The sequence below is a fragment of the Dendropsophus ebraccatus genome, chromosome 9 (genome assembly GCF_027789765.1).
Source record: "Dendropsophus ebraccatus isolate aDenEbr1 chromosome 9, aDenEbr1.pat, whole genome shotgun sequence".
Taxonomy (NCBI): Eukaryota; Metazoa; Chordata; class Amphibia; order Anura; family Hylidae; genus Dendropsophus; species Dendropsophus ebraccatus.
Window position 1 is genome coordinate 115,779,305 of NC_091462.1, and position 22,387 is coordinate 115,801,691.

Here is a 22,387-nt window from a genome sequence, read left to right on the forward strand (position 1 = left end):
ATTACTGAATACACATTCAAACATCTGGGAGAGAAGATGGTGGACGACATTTTAAGTGGTGTCGATAATAGGATGTTCAGCAGCAGGACCTTTTTTCAGTGTAACCTATTAACAGTTTTACTGGAGGAAATGTCTTTTCAGAAATACGTACAATACATCCATTCATATGAGTCATATTCAAAAAAGTGGATACTAAATTATATTACGGAAAAATACCAATTTACCGAATTACTAGAGACCTTATATGAAAATATTCTTTCTTCCATTTGTGTAAAAACCCTGAATGTTCTTCAAGATAAAACTTGTCTTCAAAGTAAAAATGTTTCATTATTTTTGAGAAATGTTTGCAAGGAGTTGAACAGAGAATTGGTGATTTCAGAGCTGAAAGTCAAAGTCATCACCTTCCATAACACCGCGAAGGTGGAGCAGTTTTCCTCCAAGATTCAGGATTTACTGGGAGAAATGAAAGATGAAATACTATCGGAGCTGATGTCTATGAGTGTCGACTCTGTACTCTCCAGGGTCGCTATGAAGCCACAAGACGAATTGTTCAGGAAGGTGATTGGATGTGGACATCAGTGTCCGTTCTGTAAAGTCCCCTGTGAGGCCGGAGGGGCTGATCACAAGGACCACTTTGCATCTGTTCATAGACCCCAAGGTATAGGACGATATAGATGGAATGAAGTAGACGTTTTAGTCACAGATATTTGTACCACTGCTGTTGTGTCTGCAACCTGTTTTAAAAATTCAGCCACAGATGGTAAATGGCATCCATACAAAGAGTATCGCACCTTATATCCAGACTGGGCCATCCAGCCCGACCCCAGCATCCAGTCCTCAGATTACTGGAAATACATTTTTGCCAAATTTAACGAAAAGTTTGCTGAAAAATATAAAGCCAAACCAGCGGACCTGCCCGATGACTGGTACCAAATCACTAAACTCCAAGCGCTTGAGAGTCTACAGAAGGTTTTCAATGTGCATTGACTTGGTAACATGATGGAATCTCAGGTGTCGACTCTCAGTAATAATTTCTACAATCATCACTATATATTTTATGAAATTTAAAAATCAATCTTTCGATTCACACAAGATGTGTATGCTGGCACTGTCCCCAGTTTTAGGAAACCAAACTTGGACCTCACCGTGACTCTCCCTTGGTTTGTGTAACTGTACCGTAGGTGGTGCTCAGCTTGAGAAAACAGTCCAGTAAAGTCTTTGCACAAAAGGATAAGATGAAGTGCGGCAGCTCACCAAAAATCAATCTCTTTACCTTCACGTAATACAGTTATCAAAAATCTTTTCAATACCACGATAGTATATCACATTGCGCTGGGCCCAGGGACTGACAATCAATTTAAAGGGGTACTCCGGGCTAGGGGTATTTTTACTGTATGGCCGAGGAGGGGTTGGATAGAGATGCCACTGTCCACTTACCTCCCCGGTTCCAGCGTCGGTTCCCGGATAGGGCCGCTTCGTTTTCCCGTCCCACTGCCGCTTCTTGGTCTGAGCTGCGGTTTGAGACGTGACATCTCAAGGCAGCTCAGCCATTCAGCGGCCGAAGCAGGACCCTGCTATGACCGGACAGGAGAACGGGGCGGCACCTGGGACCCGGTGCTGGAACCGGAGAGGTAAGTGGACGGCGGCATCTATATCCAACCCCTCCAAGGCCATACAGTAAAAAGCACCCAGCCCGGAGTACCCCTTTAAATTTTAAATTTTTGGGCCTGTCCCCGTCTGAAACTCTGCCTCTCACATGGGAGCCAACAGTGCAGTGTGTGGTGAAGTTAGAAACTAGGTGCCTGCGTACAGAAAAAACCTTTCCAACAGGCCTGTGTCCTATGCAGTTAGGGTCAAGGGTACGGGTCTATATACAGATCTATCTCCTATCTATCCATCCATCTATCGCTCTCTCTATATCTATTTATCTAAATTGTGATTAAAATAGAGAATCATCTAAACTGTTGAAAAAAAAATGTAAGATTTTATTTTTAGGCCATATGACAGATATCTATAATATATGGAACAATAATAACTCCTAATCACTTTGTACCTAGATTGTCATGTAATCAATATAAATGTTGTTGTACGAATAATTAGAATTATCAGAAGCTGAGGGCATAAACCTACGGCCTATGGTCACGAAGACTTCCCAGGCTGTAATTCAGGTGCATGCTGGGATTTGTGATTTAGTCCTCTGCAGCATCCTGCACTGACCAATAAAAATATGTTATAGCTGCCATAACTGTTTTTTAGATTAAAGTTAAAAAAATCATTAGTAATCAAAATCATTTATATTCTGACAAATTATAATAAAGAAGACAAGACGTTCTTACTATGTCTCTTTTATCATTGGTTTCTGTATCTGTGTCTTTTCTTACGGCCGCCTACAGCCCATGGCGCCTACTAGGGAAATCCTGGAGATAAATGACTTGTAACCCTTGTGTTCTCGCTTCCTTATGTGTGATGGGATGACAGGCAGCTTAAAGTGTACCTGTCATTTAAATGTCAATTTTCAGAAATCAATAAGTATGAAGGGTACAACGATTTTGAGTAACTCTGTAATAGGTTTTATTGAGCAAAAGAGTTTCCTTCTGTACTCAAAAATCTGTTTTCCTACCAGCCCCCCCCCCCCCCCACACACACACACACACTTGAGAAGAAGCAGGATTTCTGTGTCCATTATGCTCTATGGAGAGGGGAGGGGGTGAGGGGGATGGCTGAGCACAGAGAGGAGAAAACTCAGCATTGCAAAACACTAAATCCTGCAATCTTCTCTCACCGAGCTCCCAGATAAGCACTGACCTTTCTGACCTGTGAATCCAGTGTTTTATGTGCCCAGACAGTCTCCAAACTGTACAGCTGCTTGTCTGCTCTTCCTGCTGACTCATCCCCCTCCACAGGTTATAATGGACTTAGCAAATCTGACTTCCCTTTGCTCCTCTGTTATGAAGACGACTTTGCCTGATGATGAGCATAGTGCTATTTTAAATGATGGTTACTTTTTACGGCTATGTTCACACAACGGTTTTCAACAGCCATTATTTAATTTTCAAAATAACGTCTGTTATACTGAATTAAGTACCAAATACCAAATATTGGCCGTTGTTTAATATACTTTGGAGGCCGAAGTTGCAATGGTACATTGTTTCGGTTTAGGTTTCATGATGGCCGTGCTCAACAGTAGAGATGAACGAGTAGTGAAATATTCTAAAGTTCAAAATTCGATTCATGTAGACTATGCTTGAATATCGAATCGCATTAAAGTCTATGGGAAAAAATGCTTGTGACTTGGTGATCTCCAAGTGGTCGAATTTAGGTTTCCGAGTCCACCATGACACCTCAGAAAATGATGCTAACATCTCTGGATACAACTGGGACTGCAGGGGGCGCATGCCTGGGTGCATCTAACACGCCAAAGCATTACGCCACTATCACAGCCTCTCAACTATACACTCCAAAAATTCCCAGTATGCAGCCGTATACCCTATGGCTAGGTTCACACTACGTATATGTCCGGCCGGACATATACGTATGAAACTCCGGCCGGGACTTTACGCAAGTTGCGGCCGGATACGTACAGACCGCGAACTTACGCCCGTAGCGTACTTACGCTTCCCGAGCGCTCTTCGTAGCGATCTGACAGCGGTCTTTTACTTGGAAATCTTCGCCTAGCCCCGGACACCCCACAGAACCTTTTGGATTGGAACAAAAAGCTGGCAAAATGAAGAAATCACCACTACGTACGGGACCGCATGTTACGGTACGGGTGTAAGTTACGGCATTTCCGTCCGGAAACAATGGTCTTGGTCATTTTTTACGGCGCCGCATACGATCCGGGCGTAAGTTCGTACGTAGTGTGAACTGTGCGCCCGTAGATCGTATACTTTCCATTGTACGCAAACTACGTAAGTTTCCGGCCGCTTATTCACGGAACGCGCTACGGCCGGAAACTTATGTAGTGTGAACGTAGCCTATATATGATTTTTTAGAAATGCCTTCAGGTGACAGGCGTTCCAATGGTTAATGTTACGCACAAAATGCAAAACAGTAGTACCACATTATAATTTTTTTTGGCACACTCTCGGTATATAGCTGTATACTTATATCTGAAGTTTTCACCCAGTATCTCTAGCTCCAAGTAGCATCTGAAAACCACTATTCTTGTACTTTATGGGTCACATGATTTAGCCAGCCAATGAATGTAGATGCACTAGGGGACAGGCTCCTAGTGCCTGTCTCCCCCCCCCCCCCCCCCCCCGAATAATTATAATATCAAATCAGAATCTTGACAACATACTCTGAGGGAAACTTTGTCCCTAACAAACAGCACAAATTGGGTGTGATCCTGCGGAGTTGGATAAGAGTGAGTAAAGAAATAGAAGCAGAATGGTATAAAAATAAAGAACATTAGGGGATTATGTATTATGCTCCCCCAGAGATAAATCTACCCCCTTACACAAGTAATAAAATGCCATCTGTTCCATGTAACTCGGGAGGACGGACTTGTACAAGATGTGGTCAGCAGAATCCTGATTGGCGGGAGGATTGTCTTAAAGGAGAAGTCCGGTGAAATTTTTTATTAAAGTATTGTATTGCCCCCCAAAAGTTATACAAATCACTAATATACACTTATTACAGGAAATGCACATAAAGTGTTTTTTTCCCTGCACTGTACTACTGCATCAAGACTTCACTTCCTGGATAACATAGTGATGTCACTTCCTGGATAACATGGTGATGTAACTTCCTGGATAACATGGTGATGTCACTTCCTGGATAACATGGTGATGTCACGACCCGACTCCCAGAGCTGTGCGGGCTGTGGCTGCTGGAGAGGATGATGGCAGGGTGATGCTCAGTGTCCCTCCAGTGCCCTGTGTCCCTCAGTGTCCCTCTGCCATCATCCTCTCCAGCAGGCACAGTCCGCACAGCTCTGGGAGTCGGATCGTGACATCACCATGTTATCCAGGAAGTGACATCACCATGTTATCCAGGAAGTGACATCACCATGATATCCAGGGAGTGACATCACCATGTTATCCAGGAAGTGACATCACCATGTTATCCAGGAAGTGAAGCCTTGATGCAGTAGTAAGTGCAGGGAAAAATGCACTTTATAAGCATTTCCCGTAATAAGTGTATATTGGTAATTTTTATATCTTTTGGGGGGCAATACAATACTTTAATAAAAACTTTCTCTGGATTTTTCCTTTAACTGTAATGCTCCCCGTCCCAGACCAGAAACAGGATTATATCCTGTAATATCCAAAACTGTATTTCTTCCTGCAGGTATTGCTCCACCACCTGATAATGTGGCCCCTGCAGGTGCAATTAATTTAGGAATAGACTCTTCTGGAGTATCAAGCCCTTCTTCCTCTACACCCAGGCAAACTGGCATCCAAACTAGACATGCGGTAGACTATAAACCTTGGTCTCTCTCTGAACGAACTAGTCTTATTTCTCAAATGCCCGACCCTGTAACCAGACCAATGGCTTTCTACCGTCATATGGTGCAAATTCAAGCCTCTTATAATGCAACCTGGGCAGACCTAGCTCCCCTCATATCATTAAAAGCTGGGGAGGCTATGGGTAAAGGAATAATGGATGCCATTAGTAATATAGAACCTGAACCCTCCACAACTGAACACAAAACTGTTTCCAGTGGTAAAAACCTGTGTAATGGACTTTGGCACAGGAAAAACTGAAAGAGACATCTATAGCTCTCACTGATGTAACTCAGAGTACGGGAGAGTCTGTAAAACAGTACTCTGCCAGGCTACAACAGAGATGGAGGGATTTGGGATATGATGAGGTGGAGGGATTTGGGATATGATGAGGTGGAGGGATTTGGGATATGATGAGGTGGAGGGATTTGGGATATGATGAGGTGGAGGGATTTGGGATATGATGACCTGGGAAACATTTGTTGAGGGTCTTATTCAGCCTCTGAGGTCTAAAAGCCTGTAAACGGGGGGGGGGGGCGTGGCTTGCTGATGGAGGAGTGAGGACGCACCTCGGCTCGGCTCCGCTCTGACCCTCACCCTGAAGCCCTATATGAACTGAACCACTCGGTCTTTTCTCTCCCATGAACCGAGCAAAGAAGAAGAGAGACCTCTCGGCACAGTCTCAGGCTGATTCGGGCTCCATCCACCGTTTTTTCGGCAGTCAGGACAGCCGCCAGTCTAAGACCCCCCGCTCCAAGATGGCCGCTGCCACGCGCGCCTCATTGTCGGCGCGGTCACAGGACTCTGGAGCTGCTTCCCCGGCACTGTCAGGCCGCTCCAGGGGCACAGATGCAGATGAGTCGGAGGACGAGTGGGATCTTAAAGCCTACATTAAAGCTCTACCTACAAAGGAGGACTTTGAGAGGTGCGTCACAAGGTTGGAGACGAGCTACAAGAAGGAGGTAGACGCCATAAGGGGGGAAATACAACACCTAGGCCACCGGGTGGTTGACTTGGACAGACAGCAAGAGGCCATACATGACAGGCTGGACGCGCACACGTCCATTTTGCAGGATCACGCGGCCAAGATACAAGACCTTCTCACCATGCAGGAGGACATTGAACCGACATAGGCGTAACAATGTCCGCCTGCGCGGTATACCGGAATCTGTGCAGCCGCAAGAGTTGGAGGAAGCAGCTCAACGTTTATTTCACACGCTCTTAGGCCCCGATCACACTGGGCCAGTTGAGCTGGACCATATATATCGCTCACTGGGAACTAAACCACCTGATAATGCCCCGCCAAGAGATGTGATATGTCGGGTTCATTTTTATAAGGAAAAAGACAAAATTATGTCTGCTGCCAGAGGAAAGGGCCCGCTCGACTTAGATGGCGCGTCTGTCACCCTATTGCCTGATCTAGCCCGTCGCACCCTGCAGCTGCGCAGAGCACTCAAACCTGTCCTGGAGGCCCTGAGAGAACGGGAAATCCCGTACAGATGGGGATACCCCTTCCAACTGATTGTCCGACAGGGTGGCAAGTCGGTGACCTTTCGACATCTTGGCGACCTGCCTAATTTTCTGGGAGCCCTAGGCCTGCCGATGATCTCTCTCCCGGATTGGCCACCTGTGTTGTACCCTGCTGATCCTCCGCAACGAGAAAGATGGCAAGAAGTCCCTCACAAGAATACAAGACTTTTCTCCACTGGGGGTCCCATGAGATGGTCTGGGACTTTGCCGTAGTCTCCTTTGCCTCGGGGCGCTCCCCGACCGGAGCTGAGAATATGGTCTACTAATGTCTCTCGGCTTTCTTCTTATTGGTTCCTATTTAGTTCCCTGGTTCAGTTTCACATACTGTTTTACGTTTATGAGTATTTTGGTACCCGTTCATACTTATCTCTCTGTGTCTTTAGGGTGCGGGGTGGGGGGAGGGGTGGGGTTTGGGTACTTGTCTTGGTCCTCCTGTTTTTGTTGATTTTCATTTCCCCCAGTAGGGTTTGTAGCCAGCGGGCTGACTACAAGTGTACTAGATTGTTAGTTATTCTTCAGTGGTTGCTACCACACCCTGGCCTAGCATTGCTAGCTATTCTGTGCGCAGTGATGTTTCTTCACTCTGTTGTTTTTGCTTTCTTTCAGACTTTTCTGCCTTTTCCTTTTTCTTTTCTGATTATCCTCCTCTGTCTTCCCTTTCCCCTCTTCTCCTTCTCCCCGGTCCCATCCCCCCTTCCCTCTTCTCCTCCCTCCCTACCCCCCCCCTCCCTGGTTCCTGATCTTTGACCACCTATGGATGCCTTAACTGTTTGTTCCTTTAATGTTAAGGGCCTGAATGTGCCTCAAAAACGAAGCCACATTCTCTCCTATCTCCAGAAACGCAAGCTTTCCATTGCTCTATTGCAGGAAACGCATTTCCAAATCTCGGCCTGTCCCAGATTATCCACCAGATTGTACCCAACCTGGTACCATTCTACTAATGACGAGGCCAAATCTAAAGGTGTTTCTATTGCCTTTCATAGGTCTTTTCAACCGGATATATCTAAGATTCAGACGGACCCGTTGGGTCGCTATCTCTTCCTCCAATTCACCTATGCCTCTCAGTTATTCACAGTTGCCTCTGTTTATTTCCCCAACCAGGGTCAGGTCTCGTTTGGACTGGATCTCCTTCGTAGCTTGGATGATTTTGCTGGGTCCTCCAAAATAATCCTGGGCGGTGATTTCAACTGGGTGTGGGATCCCGAGGTGGATTCTTCGAGTGGTAAGTCCTCACTCTCCTTTGCATCACTCCGTAGACTAAGGAAAGAATTTTATTCCCGTCATCTCATTGATGCCTGGCGTGTTTTACACCCCGGCACCAAAGACTACACTTTCTTTTCCCCCTCTCACGCCTCCTATTCCCGATTGGACATGATATTTGTCAGCCATCCCCTCTTATCTCATGCTCCTAAGACGTCCATTGATACAATGGTCTGGTCAGACCACGTCCCGATCCATTTGAGCCTGGAGTTCAGCACCAACCTTGGCCGTCCATTCTCATGGAGGCTTAATGACCACCTGCTCAAGGACACTTTATGCCAAACGGAGGTCCATCGTGTTATCACCTCATTCCTCGAAACACATAGCTCTGACCCCACGGCGGCCCCACTTAAGTGGGAGGCCTTGAAGTGCACCGTAAGGGGCATTTTCATGTCTCATGGGGCGAGACTTAAGAAGGCTAACTCCCTCCAACTGAAAAAGTTGTTTGCAGATCTAGCCTCTGCTGAAACTCAAAATAAACGGAGCTCCAGGCCCACATTTCGGCTGTCCGACAACAAATCCTCTCCAAGCTGGACAAACGGTATTTGTGTATGCGGGAGAAGGTCCATCGTGGCTATTACGAGCATGCAGATAAGAGTGGTTCCTGGCTGGCAAGATACCTGCATTCCAGGAAATCCTCCACATATGTGCTTTCCCTGAACTCCCCTTCTAAAGGCAAACTACACATCTCTTCACAAATTCTGGAAGAGTTCCGCTCCTATTATGAATCCCTGTATCTTTAAAATCAAAGTTCTCTGACCTTCCCCCACCACTCCTTCGGGATAAAATTCTAGCATACCTGCGTAAGAACAAACTCCCCACTGTTCCAGAGGAGAGATGGGAGGCCCTGGAGGAGCCAATGAGCCAGGAGGAGCTGGGCGCGGTGATTAAAGGCCTTAAAAATGGTAAAAGTCCGGGTCCCGATGGATTCACTGCAAGGTTCTATAAGGCCTTCGGTGGAATCCTCTCGACTCCTCTCTTGGAGTCCTTTAATTCCATTTCACAGGGTTCCCACTTCCCACCCCAGGCCTTAACCGCTCATATCTCGGTTATTCCGAAACCAGTAAAAGACAAAGAAATATGCGCTAATTATCGCCCTATATCATTAATAAATATAGATATTAAAATGTACTCCAAAATCATAGCCATGCGACTGGGTCCCTTGCTTCCCTCCCTGGTCCACTATGACCAAGTTGGTTTTGTGCCCGGGCGGGAGGCCAGGGACAACAATCTCATGACGTTCTCTCTCATGGCCGCTGCAAAGCAACATAAGATCCCTTCCTGTTTGCTTTCTATCGACACTGAAAAGGCATTTGACAGGATAGGTTGGGATTTTATGAGGTTGGCATTGGAGGAGATGGGTATGGGCCCTACCATGCTCCAGTATATTCTTGCCCTATATAGAGGTGCCTTTGCTCAGGTGCGTGTGAATGGAGCCCTGTCTTCTCCCTTTCCAATACGTAATGGGACTAGACAGGGTTGCCCCTTGTCACCCCTACTTTACGTCTTAGTGATGGAACATTTGGCGGTGGCCCTGAGACAGAACCCTTCCATCCCAGGTGTTACTTTTGGTAGCTTCACCTCCAAATTCTCATTATATGCAGACGATCTCCTTTTATATATTACCTCCCCCCGGACGTCCCTTCCCGCTATACTTGCGGAATTCGAAACCTTCGGCTCCCTAAGTAATTATAAAGTCAACACGCACAAATCCGAGATCCTGAACGTATCCCTACCCGTACCGGACTTCCAATGGATAGCTACCCAATTCCCATTTAAAGTCCAATCCACCCAACTCCGGTACCTAGGGATCAATATTAGTAGCGACCTGAACGACTTGTTCGGTGCTAATTTTCCGGCGCTGCTACGCTCCATTGAAGGAGACCTGCAGTCGTGGACTAACCTTACGTTGTCATGGTTTGGTAAGATGGCGGCCCTAAAGATGGACATCCTACCTAAAGTACTCTACCTTATCCAGGCTCTCCCCTGCCCTGTTCCGGCGTCCTTCCTGGCTAAATTTAGGTCCCTGATCACACGGTTCATGTGGCACCCGGGGGGCCCACGTATACGCTACACGGTACTAATCAGATCTAAGGAGTGCGGGGGTGTCGGGCTTCCAGACGTTAAGCTATATTATCAGGCTGCCGTTTGCACCCGGGTTCTGGACCTTTGTCACCACACGGCAATCAAACGGTGGGTGGCATTTGAATCTGCCTTGTCTGGGGCTCACCCCTCCGCCTTACCTTGGCTTCCTCCGTCAGATCGTCCCCCGGCCCCTACCATCCCCTATGTTACAAGGGTACTTTTGCCTGTGTGGGACGGTTTCTTCCTGAAGACAGGCCTCTCATCTAGACCGGGCCCTCTTACCCCCCTCTTTGATAAACCTCAGTTCCCCATTGGCTCAGGAACTCATGTTCTCCTAGATCTCCCAATACATGATTAACCTCGCCTCCACCAGGTCCTTTCAAGTACCCAAGTATGTTCTCTCCAGGTTGACCCCCGGCCTCCACCAGGTGCATGGCTCCTCCGGGCTCGCTTGGTACATTTTGTCAACTCACTTTGAATTACTTTGTACACAATCCTCCCCCCTTTCTCATACAGTTTCCTTAGTCTACGGTTTGCTTAGAGGCGATGCGGAGGAGACGGATGCCAGGCTCAGTTATATCTCGCATTGGGAGCGAGACCTCAATAGAACTCTTTCGGAGGAGGAGCTCTCTAAAATCTTCTTGCTCACCCACAAAGCCTCACTGTCGGGCAAGATCCAAGAAAGAAATTATAAGATCCTAAGCAGATGGTACAGGTGCCCGGATAGGATACATGCTATGTTCCCCTCTGCCCAGGGCCGATTCTAGCTCTTCTGCTGCCTGAGGCGAGAACTGAAATAGCGCCCCCCCCTCCTCAACTGAGATCAACATCATATAAACACCAAATAATTCCACCACATAATGACTGCATAATGATGATGATGATATTGATAATTGTTGACTGTTACTACTGTGCTGCAACACCATTTCAGTGACTGGGGGACTACCTGTCTGGTCCAACCTCCACCATGGACTGCTTTCCACTGTTTTCCAGACTTTCATCACCTACCTGGGATGGACTTGGGAGTTCCTTTGCTTCTTGGACTCTTCATCCTAATGTTAAATTCTGTTCTTTTGGCTCCCTGTCGCCTGATTTATGTGTCATTATATTGCTTTTGGCAAACTGTTCCACATCTGGTTTTCATATGATAATAATAATAAAAAGATTTAACCATAAAAGCCTGTAAACCAGAATGGCGGCATAGTGATTCTCCTGGTCTATTACAAGCTGCCAAGGGACTTGAGTTAGATCTTAGGTCTGAGAAGGAGAAGAAAGTGTTGTTTGCCTCTGCGAGTAGAGATTCTGGCCAGAAAAATTATAGCAGGGCAACAGACACAAAACCTGCTTTTAAATGTCATTATTGTGGAAAACCTGGTCATTTTAAAATGGATTGCAGAGCCTTCAAGGCTGGACAACCCCCTCCACGAGACACTGGTCAATGTGCCAACGCCCCTCAATGAAGCGCTCGCTTACTTGTCATTGGCGATGATGATATACCAGTCTATTTAGGTGGTACTGACGGTGAGTCCATCTGGCTTCCCCAGGTACCTGACAAATTATGGGCACGGTCAAAAACAGATATTGGTAGACTGCAGGTACCACCCCAGATGGTATACTTAAAACCTGGCTGTACTCCTCCCAGAATCCAACAATATCCTTTCAGTATTGCCCAAGAGAATGCTATCGCTGAACATGTTGATGAGTTTATGAAACTCAAAGCTTTAAAGGAAACAATGTCCTCTGCAATAAAGAAAAAGACTCCAAAAGGTACCCCAGACACACACCGGATGGTACATGATCTGAGAGAAATCAACAAAGTCACAGTGTTAGACACACCGGTGGTCCCAAACCCACATACACTCCTGGCACAAGTGCCACCTACTGACACTCATTTTAGTGTCATAGATTTGACAGATTTCAGCGTTCCCCTGGATATCAGGTGCCGGGACCTTTCCACATTTTCCTTCAGGGGTAAACAATACACGTGGACTGTTTTGCCACAAGGGGCGCACAACTCCCCTAACATGTACACTCAGGCCCACTACATGTACACTCAGGCCCACTACATGTACACTCAGGCCCACTACATGTACACTCAGGCCCACTAAATGTACACTCAGGCCCACTACATGTACACTCAGGCCCACTACATGTACACTCAGGCCCACTAAATGTACACTCAGGCCCTACAGTCACTTCTGCAATCATGGGATCAGCCACAAGGTGCTGTTACAATATGGGCGATGATCTGCTTTTGTGTGCAGAAACCTTGCTAATCTGCCGGACGGCCACCATTAGTCTGCTCCCATTCCTAGCAGACAGTGGGTGTTAGTCTCCCATTGCAGACCTTGGATAAGACCATTGTATGACCGTCTCTCTTCTGTTCCTTTTTCTCTTTCTCCGCAGGCCGTTGACAACTTCCACTCCCTGAAGCTTGCCATTAATAATAATTGTTTATTTGTATAGTGATTGCCGTTCTTTCTTCTCCAGCTCTTGGAACACCAAACTCTTCTCTAACTGTTTCTCTCCCTTGCCAGACATGTTAGAATGCAATGTGCCTTGTTAATGCCCCCAACATCACCTTTAAAAGGTGTACCACATTGAATCCACCCACTCTTCTTCCTGTAGATCATCTGGATTCAAATGGGGGAGAGGAGAGCATGTTCTTAAAATCTCTAAATGATGAAGCGTTATATGATGCCACACAGGGGCGGGCTGGGCCGGGGGGCAGGGGGGCACATGCCCCCCGGGCCGCTCTTCCCCCAGCTCTTCCCTTTTCTGTCATATTTACCTGTGGCTGTGCTGTGGATCCGGTCTGTGCTGGAAGCGGCCGCTGAAGCCCCACCCCCATGACGGTAAGCCCCGCCTCCTTTATGGCCATTATGCTTTCTATAAGCCTATGAGGCTTATGGTAAAAAGCAAACTGCTGTACGCAGTATCTTCCTCCGGCCACCAGAGGCCGCTCTCTCCTCCCAGCTGGTTCTCCTGTGTCTGGGCTAGAAGAGCCTGAAGACCGAGAAGATGGTGTCTGCAGGAAGCCAGGTACCTACACAGGAGGAGATCTACACAGCAGGACATCTACACAGCAGGACATAGGGCAGGAGGAGGGAACCAAGGCTCTTCAGATGTTGCAGAACTACAACTCCCATCATACCTGGGCAGCCATAGGCTGTCCATGCATGATGGGAGTTGTAGTTTTGCAACAGCTGAAGAGCCAAGGTTCCCTATCCCTGACATAGAGGATACATATACACAGGAGACCTACACAGGAGGATACATATATACAGGAGGATACATATATACAGGAGACCTACACAGGAGGATACATATATACAGGAGGATACATATATACAGGAGACCTACACAGGAGGATACATATACACAGGAGACCTACACAGGAGGATACATATATACAGGAGACCTACACAGGAGGATACATATATACAGGAGACCTACACAGGAGGATACATATATACAGGAGGAGACATACAGAGGAGTATATATAGCAGGGGTGGGGAACCTTTTCCATGTCGAGGGCCGGTCGGGCATTAATAAAATCATTCGAGGGCCGCATACTGTGCGCGGCAGTTAGTAGCGGGGGTTTGCAGCACCCAGGGCAAGGCAAGGTATTGTTCCCCTAGTGTCCCTGCTATTGTAGTTAACCCCCAGCCATGTCCCTGGTAGCCTAGTTAACCCCCATCAGTCATGTCCCTGGTAGGCCTAGTTAACCCCCATCAGTCATGTCCCTGGTAGGCCTAGTTAACCCCCCCCCCCCCAGCCATGTCCCTGGGAGCCTAGTTAACTCCTCAGTCATGTCCCTGGTAGCCTAGTTAACTCCTCAGTCATGTCCCTGGTAGCCTAGTTAACCCCCATCAGGCATGTCCCTGGGAGCCTAGTTAACCGCCATCAGGCATGTCCCAGGTAGCCTAGTTAACCCCCCCCAGCCATGTCCCAGGTAGCCTAGTTAACCCCCCCCAGTCATGTCCCTGGTAGCCTAGTTAACCCCCATCAGTCATGTCCCAGGTAGCCTAGTTAACCCCCATCAGGCATGTCCCTGGTAGCCTAGTTAACCCACATCAGTCATGTCCCTGGTAGCCTAGTTAACCCCCATCAGGCATGTCCCTGGTAGCCTAGTTAACCCACATCAGTCATGTCCCTGGTAGCCTAGTTAACCCCCATCAGGCATGTCCCTGGTAGCCTAGTTAACCCCCATTAGTCATGTCCCTGGTGGCCTAGTTAACCCCCAACAGTCATGTCCCTGGTGGCCTAGTTAACCCCCATCAGGCCTGTCCCTGGTAGCCTAGTTAACCCCCATCAGGCATGTCCCTGGTGGACCAGTTAACCCCCAACAGTCATGTTCCTGGTAGCCTAGTTAACCCCTATCAGGCATGTCCCTGGTGGCCTAGTTATCCCCCCCATCAGGCATGTCCCTGGTAGCCTAGTTAACCCCCAACAGTCATGTCCCTGGTGGACCAGTTAACCCCCAACAGTCATGTCTCTGGTGGACCAGTAAACACCCAACAGTCTTGTCCCTGGTGGCCTAGTTATCCCCCCCCCCAACAGTCATGTCCCTGGTAGCCTAGTTATCCCCCCCCCCCCATCAGTCATGTCCCTGGTGGACTAGTTAACCCCCATCAGTCATGTCCCTGGTGGCCTATTTAACCCCCTAATAAAAAAAAATAAACATCCCACTCACCTTACCTCCGCTCCCACGCTGCCCATGTCCTCTTCTCTCCCAGGACCTCTGTGCCGGTCTTCTCCTGCAGGCGGCGCGCGATGAAATGACGTCATCGCACGCAGCCCGCAGGAGACTGAAGACACGCGCCGCTCTGGAGGAGGAAGGAGCCGACACAGACAGCACGGCAGCTGTCACAGACACCGGAGGATGCTGTGTGCGCCGGCTCCTTCCTCCTCCACAGCAGCGCGTGTCACAGGGGAGCTGCGGGCCGCGGGCCGCATCGGGAGGTCTCAGGGGCCGGATGCGGCCCGCGGGCCGGAGGTTCCCCACCCCTGATATAGAGGATACATATATACAGGAGGATACATACAGAGGAGTATATAGAGGATACATATATACAGGAGGAGACATATATACAGGGGTACATGGAGGATACATATATACAAGAGGAGACATACAGAGGAATTAGGGCTGGGTGAGTAAACAAATTAATTCGCCCGGAAGGTTAGAATCAATTAGATTTTTGTAAAAATCTTAAATTAAATTTTCACAAAAAATCATTGCAGGCGGAGCAGCATGGATTGTCGGGTTGGCGGCCGGGCAAGAGGTGCAGGTCAAGCGGGCGGCGCAGAGGTGAGGTGCATGGCGGGCTTATGGCGGTGCGTGGAGTGTTGGGCCGGAGGTGAGGTGCAGGGCGGTCGGGCAGTCCGCCTAATAGAGCTGCGACTGACCTGCCTGAGCTATAAATATCACGTCCTGCTCCCCTCTTGGCCACACAAGCAGGTCCCCGGTCTCTGGAGCAGGTGATATCACCACTACAGTCCCTGCGGCCTCCTTCAAAGACTGGGGACCTGCATGTGTGGCCGGGAGGGGAACTTGTGTGCCAGAATGAGAGGAAGAGGAGAAGGGCTATGTGCACTCCTGCCCCAATCACCCCCAGCTGTCCCAGTCCCCCTAGAGTCACCCCCAGTCTGCCTCAGTGCCCCTCAATCACCCCCAGTCTGCCCCAGTCCCCCTCAGTCACCCCCAGTCTTTCCCATTTCCCCTCCGTCATCCCCAGTCTGCCCCAGTCCCCCTTCAGTCAACTCCAACTGTCCCCAGTCCCCCTTCAGTCACCCCCAGTTTGCCCCATACACCCCCAGCTCTCCCAGTCACCCTCAGCTCCCCCAGTTTGCCCCATACACCCCCAGCTCTCCCAGTCACCCCCAGCTTGCCCCATACACCCCCAGCTCTCCCAGTCACCCCCAGCTCCCCCAGTTTGCCCCTTACACCCCCAGCTCTCCCAGTCACCCCCAGCTCCCCCAGTTTGCCCCATACACCCCCAGCTCTCCCAGTCACCCCCAGCTCTCCCAGTCACCCCCAGCTCCCCCAGTTTGCCCCGTACACCCCCAGCTCTCCCAGTCACCCCCAGCTCCCCCAGTTTGCCCTATACACCCCCAGCTCTCCCAGTCACCCCCAGCTGCCCCAGTTTCCCCCAGTGACCCCTCAGCTATACCCGTATTACTACTACACCCCTCATCTTTACCTGTACTACTACTACTACTACTACACCCCTCATCTTTACCTGTACTACTACAGCCCACATCTGTACCTGTACTACTAATCCCCCTCATCTGTACTACTAATACACCCCTCATTTATACCTGTACTACCATACCCCTCATCTTTACCTGTACTACTACTACTAATGCCCCTCATCTGTATAACTAATACCCCCCATATCTATACCTGTACTACCTCACCCCTCATCTTTACCTGTACTACTACACCCCTTATTCACTATACCTCCACTACTACACCCTACCTAGATGGAGGCACCAGTGGTATGGTGGTATAAGTAACTATGTGGTGAAGGAGTGGTGATAATATTTGTTACTTATATAATGGTAATAGATGATGTGGCTATGGGGTCATAGAGCGCAGTTATGGGTGTGGCTATGTCCCTCTTTCCCCCCAGCAAAAGTTGGGGGGTATGCATATATACAGGAGTACATAGAGAAGACATATATACAGAAGTATATAGATGATACATACAGTATATACAGTAGTACATAGAGGAGACATATATACAGAAGTATATAGATGATACATATATACAGGAGTACATAGAGGATACATCATATATCCTCTATGTACTCCTGTATATATGCATCCTCTATGTACTGCTGTATATATGTCTCCTCTGTACTGCTGTATATATGTCTCCTCTATGTACTGCTGTTTATATGTCTCCTCTATGTACTCCTGTATATATGTATCCTCTATGTACTGCTGTGTAGGTCTCCTCCTGTGTGTGTATATATATATATATATATATATATGTGTATATGTATATACGCACACACAGGAGGAGACCTACACAGCAGTACATAGAGGATACATATATACAGCAGTACATAGAGGATACATATATACAGGAGTAGACATACACAGCAGTACATAGAGGATACATATATACAGGAGTAGACATACACAGCAGTACATAGAGGGGACATATATACAGGAGGAGACATATACAGGAGTACATAGAGGATACATATATACAGGAGTACATAGAGGATACATATAAGTATGTGTGTTTGTTGTTTTGTTTATTATTATTTTTACTAATGGGGGGTGCACACACGAGGGGGGTGTTCTAAAAAGAGGAATGCCTATACCCACAGGACCACAGCAGTGATATAAACGAGACTGAAGACACGCGCCGCTCTGGAGGAGGAAGGAGCCGACACAGACAGCACGGCAGCTGTCACAGACACCGGAGGATGCTGTGTGCGCCGGCTCCTTCCTCCTCCACAGCAGCGCGTGTCACAGGGGAGCTGCGGGCCGCGGGCCGCATCGGGAGGTCTCAGGGGCCGGATGCGGCCCGCGGGCCGGAGGTTCCCCACCCCTGATATAGAGGATACATATATACAGGAGGATACATACAGAGGAGTATATAGAGGATACATATATACAGGAGGAGACATATATACAGGGGTACATGGAGGATACATATATACAAGAGGAGACATACAGAGGAATTAGGGCTGGGTGAGTAAACAAATTAATTCGCCCGGAAGGTTAGAATCAATTAGATTTTTGTAAAAATCTTAAATTAAATTTTCACAAAAAATCATTGCAGGCGGAGCAGCATGGATTGTCGGGTTGGCGGCCGGGCAAGAGGTGCAGGTCAAGCGGGCGGCGCAGAGGTGAGGTGCATGGCGGGCTTATGGCGGTGCGTGGAGTGTTGGGCCGGAGGTGAGGTGCAGGGCGGTCGGGCAGTCCGCCTAATAGAGCTGCGACTGACCTGCCTGAGCTATAAATATCACGTCCTGCTCCCCTCTTGGCCACACAAGCAGGTCCCCGGTCTCTGGAGCAGGTGATATCACCACTACAGTCCCTGCGGCCTCCTTCAAAGACTGGGGACCTGCATGTGTGGCCGGGAGGGGAACTTGTGTGCCAGAATGAGAGGAAGAGGAGAAGGGCTATGTGCACTCCTGCCCCAATCACCCCCAGCTGTCCCAGTCCCCCTAGAGTCACCCCCAGTCTGCCTCAGTGCCCCTCAATCACCCCCAGTCTGCCCCAGTCCCCCTCAGTCACCCCCAGTCTTTCCCATTTCCCCTCCGTCATCCCCAGTCTGCCCCAGTCCCCCTTCAGTCAACTCCAACTGTCCCCAGTCCCCCTTCAGTCACCCCCAGTTTGCCCCATACACCCCCAGCTCTCCCAGTCACCCTCAGCTCCCCCAGTTTGCCCCATACACCCCCAGCTCTCCCAGTCACCCCCAGCTTGCCCCATACACCCCCAGCTCTCCCAGTCACCCCCAGCTCCCCCAGTTTGCCCCTTACACCCCCAGCTCTCCCAGTCACCCCCAGCTCCCCCAGTTTGCCCCATACACCCCCAGCTCTCCCAGTCACCCCCAGCTCTCCCAGTCACCCCCAGCTCCCCCAGTTTGCCCCGTACACCCCCAGCTCTCCCAGTCACCCCCAGCTCCCCCAGTTTGCCCTATACACCCCCAGCTCTCCCAGTCACCCCCAGCTGCCCCAGTTTCCCCCAGTGACCCCTCAGCTATACCCGTATTACTACTACACCCCTCATCTTTACCTGTACTACTACAGCCCACATCTGTACCTGTACTACTAATCCCCCTCATCTGTACTACTAATACACCCCTCATTTATACCTGTACTACCATACCCCTCATCTTTACCTGTACTACTACTACTAATGCCCCTCATCTGTATAACTAATACCCCCCATATCTATACCTGTACTACCTCACCCCTCATCTTTACCTGTACTACTACACCCCTTATTCACTATACCTCCACTACTACACCCTACCTAGATGGAGGCACCAGTGGTATGGTGGTATAAGTAACTATGTGGTGAAGGAGTGGTGATAATATTTGTTACTTATATAATGGTAATAGATGATGTGGCTATGGGGTCATAGAGCGCAGTTATGGGTGTGGCTATGTCCCTCTTTCCCCCCAGCAAAAGTTGGGGGGTATGCATATATACAGGAGTACATAGAGAAGACATATATACAGAAGTATATAGATGATACATACAGTATATACAGTAGTACATAGAGGAGACATATATACAGAAGTATATAGATGATACATATATACAGGAGTACATAGAGGATACATCATATATCCTCTATGTACTCCTGTATATATGCATCCTCTATGTACTGCTGTATATATGTCTCCTCTGTACTGCTGTATATATGTCTCCTCTATGTACTGCTGTATATATGTCTCCTCTATGTACTCCTGTATATATGTATCCTCTATGTACTGCTGTGTAGGTCTCCTCCTGTGTGTGCGTATATATATATATATATATATATGTGTATATGTATATACGCACACACAGGAGGAGACCTACACAGCAGTACATAGAGGATACATATATACAGCAGTACATAGAGGATACATATATACAGGAGTAGACATACACAGCAGTACATAGAGGATACATATATACAGGAGTAGACATACACAGCAGTACATAGAGGGGACATATATACAGGAGGAGACATATACAGGAGTACATAGAGGATACATATATACAGGAGTACATAGAGGATACATATAAGTATGTGTGTTTGTTGTTTTGTTTATTATTATTTTTACTAATGGGGGGTGCACACACGAGGGGGGTGTTCTAAAAAGAGGAATGCCTATACCCACAGGACCACAGCAGTGATATAAACTATTGTAAAAAAAAATACAGAAACCCCAGCTTTCCCAGCATCTTGTATTTGTAGTCAGTATAATGGAGGTCACCCAGCTTTTCCACCATCTTATACTCAGTATGATGGAGGTCACCCAGCTTTCCCAGCATCTTATAGTCAGTATAATGGAGGTCACCCAGCTTTCCCAGCATCTTATAGTCAGTAGGATGGAGGTCACCCAGCTTTCTCACCATCTTATACTCAGTATGATGGAGATCACCCAGCTTTCTCACCATCTTATACTCAGTATGATGGAGATCACCCAGCTTTTCCACCATCTTATACTGCGTATGATGGAGGTCACCCAGCTTTCCCAGCATCTTATAGTCAGTAGGATGGAGGTCACCCAGCTTTCTCACCATCCTATACTCAGTATGATGGAGGTCACCCAGCTTTCCCAGCATCTTATAGTCAGTAGGATGGAGGTCACCCAGCTTTCCAGCATCTTATACTCAGTATGATAAAGATCACCCAGCTTTCACAGCATCTTATACTCAGTTTGATGAAGGTCAACCAGCTTTCCAGCATCATATACTCAGTACAATAGAGGTCACCCAGCATTCCTAGCATCGGTCTATGGGTACGTTCCGTGTCATCGCTGAGCCGCCCCATAGACTTATACAGGAAAGTGACTTCTGATCCCTTCACAGGGCACAGTAGGATATTTGGTCACAAATGACAAAGATGTTATAGGTAAGGGCCAGAGTGGTCCTTAAAGGATGGGCCGCCAGCCTGCTACTTATGGGCCAGTGCTGTGTGCTTGCCCCCCGGGCTAAAATTTGCCAGCCAGCCCCTGATGCCACACGTGAACATGATTGTGTATCCTTAATGCAACAAGAAACTGCAGAAGAAGAAGAAGACTGAAGACACAAAGCTGGTGCAAATGATCACAACCAAAGACTTGGAGGTAAGTGTCTTAAAGACTCTATCTACACAGGCTACACCAACATAGAAACAGAAATGGACTGAGATGGGAGCCAGGGAGATGGATGGCCTATGGGGGACCTCTACCAGAACCTGCCTGCCACAAGCCCTTTTCCCGATGATGGCGCAAGCAGTCCATGGAAATACACATTTGGGGAAAGAAGCTATGATCACTACAGTGGACAAACTATGGATGGCTCCAGGATTCAGCCCAGCAGCTTCCAGACTTGTATAAGGTTGTATGATTGGTGCAATAAACAATCCAGGACAAGCAATGAAGACGCCGAGGAAGCACACGCCTAAGCCACTCTACCCGTTTCAGAGACTTCAAATAGATTATATTCAGCTTCCTCGAGTGGACAAGTATGAATATGGGCTTGTTTGTGTCGATCTGTTTTCAGGATGGGCTGAAGCATTTCCGGTGACGAGTCCAAATACTCAAACTACTGCTGGTAAGATCCTAAGTGAGGTTGTGTGTAGACATGGAGAACCAGAGGGAATCGAATCTGACAGAGGTAACCAGTTCAGATGGGAAGTTATGAGACCCATAATGTCAGCGCTGGGTATAACACAAGCCTTTCACACACCCTATCACCCTCAGAGCAGTGAGAGACTACATGGGACATTAAAATTAAAAATCCAAAAGCCATGAAAGAGACAGGGAAACCCTGGACAGAGAGTCTTCCCTTAGCTTTGTACAGTACGCGCCAAATAAGAAAACTGGTTTGTCAGCGTATGAAATAATTTTTGGCAACTCTCCAAGATTAGGACTTTTCTACCCTCAGCAGATGCAAATACAACATGGCCCATTAACCTCTTATGTGCAGGCACTCCAGAACAGGTTAAAAAGGACACATGATCAAGTGTTTTCTTCCATTCCAAATCCTAATTCCCTACAAGGGACTCATTGGCTCGAACCAGGAGACTGCGTGGTGGTAAAGAGACACATGAGAAAAGCCTTAGAGCCAAGGTTTGATGGTCCTTTCCAAGTACTCCTGACTACCAGTTTGAAATTAAGCTCCATTTACTTCAATGGAACTGAGTTTCAAAACTCCACCCAAACTGGAGACAACAGTAGGGGGAAAGTGGCCATGTTTTTGTAGCGCTGGATAACCCCTTTAATTGGATTCACGCTTCACATTGCAAGAAGATGTCGACACCAAAAGATGAAGATTCTCCTGAAGCTGCTACAGATGGTCCTGATGATGGACCTTTACAGGACACTTAATAATGAGT

The 22,387-nt window shown here is 48.0% G+C and overlaps 1 protein-coding gene across 1 annotated transcript in view; it reads left to right on the plus strand.

Annotated features, from left to right (window-relative positions):
* The first annotated feature begins 18,171 nt into the window (after positions 1 to 18,171).
* Positions 18,172 to 22,387, plus strand: part of LOC138800560 (perforin-1-like) — a 44,391-nt gene continuing 40,175 nt past the window's right edge. Inside the window, exon 1 of the mRNA XM_069982328.1 lies at positions 18,172 to 18,191. The gene's annotated coding sequence lies outside the window, so the exon portion shown is untranslated. The remainder of the gene's footprint in view (positions 18,192 to 22,387) is intronic.